This window comes from Bombus bifarius, unplaced genomic scaffold, assembly GCF_011952205.1.
Source record: "Bombus bifarius isolate JDL3187 unplaced genomic scaffold, Bbif_JDL3187 scf7180000009761, whole genome shotgun sequence".
In the NCBI taxonomy this organism is placed as follows: domain Eukaryota; kingdom Metazoa; phylum Arthropoda; class Insecta; order Hymenoptera; family Apidae; genus Bombus; species Bombus bifarius.
This window is the reverse complement of record NW_022885321.1, coordinates 1,070,536-1,076,086: the sequence shown is the minus strand read 5'-3', so window position 1 is coordinate 1,076,086 and position 5,551 is coordinate 1,070,536. Positions and strand designations below refer to the sequence as shown.

General features: G+C 35.9%; 1 long non-coding RNA gene across 2 annotated transcripts; it reads right to left on the bottom strand.

Annotated features, from left to right (window-relative positions):
* Nucleotides 1–332: 332 nt before the first annotated feature.
* On the bottom strand, nucleotides 333–5,179 carry LOC117215656. 2 transcript variants are annotated; one of them, XR_004489173.1, is made up of 3 exons: nucleotides 4,666–5,179; nucleotides 3,775–4,303; nucleotides 333–2,551 (listed from the first exon to the last, which is right to left on the bottom strand). It is a non-coding gene; the product is annotated as an uncharacterized LOC117215656 (long non-coding RNA). The 2 variants fall into 2 exon arrangements; XR_004489174.1 differs by lacking the exon at nucleotides 333–2,551 and adding an exon at nucleotides 3,019–3,597.
* Between the last annotated feature and the right edge of the window lie 372 nt (nucleotides 5,180–5,551).

Here is a 5,551-nt window from a genome sequence, read left to right as displayed (position 1 = left end):
TATGGCGTCTCTGTATCGTTGAGATTTAATATGGTGTTTCGTAAAAATTGAATGGTTAAACGAATCGCCGTGTATTCTATTACACGATGGGCAATGTTGAAGTTGAAAAACAGTGTGTGTCCAAAAGCTGTTTTCGACAGACGGATGTACAATTTATGTTTTCTGTTCATTGGGCAACGTAACTACAAATATATGACTTGGAGTTCTAAATTTTCATTTATGGGATAAGTTTTAACTGCAAAGGATAATATAGTTACCTATGTTAAAGGAAGGCTAGAGAATGAATATAATTTTATTAGTGGAAGAAACTTTTATACTTTTATTTGGAATTTTGATTAGAATGAAATTAACTGATGTCGGTAACACTTGATTCGATTGACTTATATTTATTAACCTTCTGCCTTAATCAACCGAGTTAACTTGACCTGATTCCCATTTTTTCGTATTTCTATGTACTCTCCGAAATATCAATGCAATAATTTCCTACATAATAAAAATAACATCAAGATATTTTGTATGTTTCTTTATCCATATTTGCAAAATGGGAATAAAATAGAAACTAAACGGGTTGTGTATTCCGTGTTTCAAAATCTACCACACTGCGTAATTATTACAAAAGGTACTTGTAAAATATGACATTTTTACATTTTTTATCGTGCATGAAAGTATTTTAGAACATAAAAGAATTATACATTTTGTCGACCGGAAGTCATAATTTTATTAGTTAAGGGGTTAAAGAAAATTTTCAGGGACGAAAGTTAAAAAGGCAGAGGCTTCACATATAGTCTCGATTCTACTGAAGCAACATCGAACAAGTATCTTATTGCTGATCCTGTTTTTTGAAAAAATCACCGTTAGTTGTCGAATGTTGCTTCAGTATAAAGCAAAATGTCTCTATAGATTGCTATTTTTTGAAAATGTTTCGAACTTGAAAATACGGAAATTAAAGGAGACAAAAGGTTGTCTGATGTTGTTTCGACGAAGACGAGACTTATGATCGAAAACATTTTCAATCTAACTTAAGCTTGTTCGTGAAATATATCCCAATAATTTTGATATTCTTGAATATTAACATTTCATTTGCCATTCATTTCAACGAAGCATCAATCATTCATCCATATATGTACATGAAGTAAAACGGTGCAAAGACAAAAACCATCAACTTGGGAATTTTCAAGGCAGATTCAATCAACGAGGAACAAGATAGTCCATAAATCCAAAAGAACAGATTCGAATTACCGTATAATCATTCCCGAGGCTCAAATTAATACGTGCTGGCGACTAACGGAGTTTTCGCTCGAAATACTGAAAGTTCCGATAGCGCAGGCAAACGTTTAATTATTTTCCGCCGTGGTATCATAATTACCCCTTCCATTGGTCGCTGTCTTCACGACTCTCCCAATGGAATTTTCTCCAGCTACGGTGGACGTCGCGAACAAGGAATAATATCTAAATTAACGCACGACAGGGTTCGCGTAGAATTATCCGATTAACGTCAGCGTGGCTAGCTGAATAGTATCGACCGAATGCTATAGAGGGTGGTCCGTAATTCATGATAAAAGTGGGGTCAGGAAAGCTCACTAGTTCAAAGTAAGACGAAAATCAAGAATACCAAAATTGCGTCAAGACTTCGTTTTTGTGGAAATCGAGTTTGAAAATTTGTGAGGTACACATGAACTTGATCAGCTCTCGGTTTGGCAGGAACGGACGAAATGAAAAGAAATTATTCTATGTGTCAAAATAAGATGAAGATGAAACATAAAATTCTGTTATTTAATACACCGTTTTGAAGAAAGTGGGATTTGAACACCTGCGTTAGTCAAGAATTAGTCCGGTATGTAGGTACTAGGCAAATTCTCTGAAATTGATTTTTTCGAAAATGAGGTTTTAGGTGAGAAGGTTTTGTTTTACATTTTCCACTCATTTTCACATGTACAATAACATCCTATCGATTATCTATTCCTATCTAACTGAGAATTAAGCAAATTTACGTATACTTTGCACAGTAATATTGTTATTCTTGATTTTCGTCTTATTTTGATCCATAGAACCTCCCTGATCCCATGTGAATCATCAATTACGGATCACCCTATATATTTTACAAGCGTTCGCGTTCCGCCATGTTGCTCGACGTTATTAAGCAATCCATGTTCCTTCGTGTATTTACGTTTCCTTTTTTTCCATTACGTTTCTTTTCCTTCGACAAAATAAATTCGAAGATTACACGGGACCGCGCACCGCTTAATAGATGTTGCATATAATTATCCAATTAGCATCTGTGTTCTCGACGGCGTAACACCGGCAAATTGTCGTTTAACACGGAGAGGAAGGTAGGACCGTGACGACGAGGAACCGAACATCGTTGTAAGTCGGTAGTGTTTTCACGTATCACGGCCTTGAAGATGCCATAGCCTCATAGCCATAGTGTCGGGCTTATCTTTGATAAACTGTCCCATGTTCTGCTTTCGCGATGTTGCTTCTATATTAGCTGAGTATAGAGCAATTGCTGATGCATTATCGTTGCAGGTTAAAACCTTCTAGATTTCGTGTTCTGAAAAGAATGTGCTGATTTTTAGATACGTAGTTGCATTGCAGGTATTGTGATAATTAATCTGTGGGAAGAGTGGTAAAGAACTGTAAAGATAATGGAGCGTGAAAAATTCTTTTGTTGAGAGGAGTCCGAGACTTTATTGTGATGCGTAAATGGCAAAAGATTGTTCAGTATGAAACAAAATTCTTTTTCAAATATGTTTATTATTGAATAAGGATTTTCAAACATTAGATGAATGGAAAAGATATATATAATAGCCTGTGGAAGGTTTTAGGATTTTTCTTAAAAATGTAGTTATAGGTGCAAAAAAGCAACATCGTAGAGTTACGTTTTTATAGAAATTTCAAAAATTCTCTGGTGTTTATTGTAAACCTACTTGTTTTGTCAATTTAAGTGGTGAAAAGAAGTGATTATCAATGGAACTTGCTTTCTTACTTTACGAACCAAATTTTACACACAAAATTAAGCCCATGCCCGTGCCTGTGTGAGACACGACCACAGTCAACTGAACATTTTTCGTACTAAAAACGCAATCACGTTTTTATATTTGATATAATCGTTTGTTTTATTTGCACAAAAGGCGTAGATGTATCATAAGTGAAGCGATGCTATTCTTATATTTCTAAAGTCACACATACTCCCTCCAATGGTAATTGCGGAAATATCTATCATGAAAGTGGCTACGTTAATCAAATGCTACTATAAGAACGAAAACTGATAAAAATAAAGGAATTGTACATTTTTATATATGATACTAACAATGCTATATATAGAATATAAATAATACTGATATACTAGATATTTACGCATTCAAGAAAATATTCTCCCAACAATGTTTATAAAAACGTTTGCTTTCATTCAGATCCTAGTTTGTGTTTTGTACTTTGTTATATTAATAATATAAGAAATGACATTAAAGTTACAAGATAATATATTATATAGCCAAAAAACAATGCAAAGCTAAAACCAAAATCGTGCATTTCTGACCGGTAAGACCAAAGAAAACTCCAAGTTAAGGGGTTAAGCTCTTCGACGCCCCATCTTTCCTAAAGAAGAAAAAGGAAAATTCGTTTCAAGCAAGCGTTACGCTTTCAACGAGAGAAAAAGGACGACGCAGAAAGGAGTAACACGACGCGACGACGTTCCTAATCTCTTTGAAAAACATCTCCTTAAGCCGCGAAGCACGTGTCGGCGCGAACGACGTCAGACAGGCGTGTACTCACCGTTCGATTCTCGTTCAGCTCTCTTTTCTACCATTGCCATTAACCAGCCTGCGCATTCGGTTTACCTCGTCAGGTAATAATGACACTGGTAAACGTAGGAACGCGTGTGCTGAGGAGCGGTGCGCGCGTGACCGGACTGAGCAAATTTGCTTTGGCCGCTTTCGTGCCCGAAGGATTCATCGAGCGTCCAATGTAAATTAACGAGAGCCAGGCCTCGAGGGAACAACCTGGAAATCCCGAGAAAAATCCGGCTCGTGCTGTCCCGAATCAACGTCAACAGAATTATCGCTTTTTAAAAGCAATTAGTGGCCGACGTTGCGTCAGATTGACAGTTAAAGATGGACTTTTTTGCATTGGACGATTGATACTTCTTCTCGGGTGTCCTTTTTTTAAATGTATGTTGTATATATATGTAAGTAGGATTTATGTAAGATTTTTACATTCTTGATTTAGGGACAGATTCACTGTATCGATGACTAAAAGTGCGTTTTTGGAGACATTTTTTAGAAACGTTGAATATTGTAAAGTCCTAGAAAGATATAAAGATGAATTGAGGACAGTGGACGCGGTTTTTGACAAGGTAGGTAGGAAATTTTTGTGTGACGCAAGGGAAAGCACTGAGAAGGAGAAGATATTAAAAAATATTCGATATATTGGATTCCAAAAATTATCAATTAAAAATCTCGTGTATCTTCTTAATAATTATTTGAAACTAAATCATTAGAAGAAGACATTAAAATATATAATATATATACTTCTTAATATGTATAATATTATATTATACTTTCGCAATTAGCACGGTAGATTGATAAAACTTTCACTTGAAATGCAATTGGAAACAATAAAAACAACGTTAAATTACAAAACTTGTTTTGCAAATGAAGTATTTACCCCGCGCTCGCTTGCGTTAACGTCGATCGATCAAAACTGAGAAAAAATACATTGCGCAGCGTATTAAAAATGGTGTTTGCGTGGTTCTGAGTCAGCGTAAAAGCCGCGTGTCGGCTGATCGTCCGCGTTGTCCCGTATTAGCGCAATCTTTGACGAGGTTCGCGTCGACTCACCGATATATCTGCGTGCCTTATCTCGATTCCTCGACAGGCTCGCGTGTTACGCACGTTTACGACGAAGATCGAGAGCTAGGAGAAATAAAACGAGCTTTCTTATCGTTGTACCGTGTCCGCAACGCCGGCTTTATTAGCGCGACGATAACCCGCGGGGCCTGTTGTCATTTAATGGCTTAACGAGCCTGGATTTGCACCGATATACTCGAATGACTGTTCGTTCCTTTGTAAGTACACTAAACGCTTCGAACGAACAAATTTCATTTTCCTCTACAGAATTTTAGATTATCGTGGTGACCGTGAAATATTATAACGAATCGATGGTGAAATTACCCGTAGAATTATTGTTAAAGTTTGGAGATTAGATTTGAGTTTAGATTTTGAATTGTTTAGAGAGAAAATTTTTTTAGCTTAGAATTAACAAATTTAGGTTGGCACTTTTGATACATTTCGACGCGACGATTATTACGAAATATCACCCAGTTTCTAAAAAATTCCCGCAGTTACATTTGATATTTCTTTCTTCCATTCCTTGTTACGCGATATTTGGTACTTCCACGAGAGAAATATTTATTATTTAATTTTTGACATAATTGCATTTAAAATATGTTGTTATTTATGTAAAAATGAGAAAAATTCCATAATCTTCCATAATATTCCATAATCTTTCAGTAAGGGATATCGATGGCTTACTGCACAAACATTGTATGCCC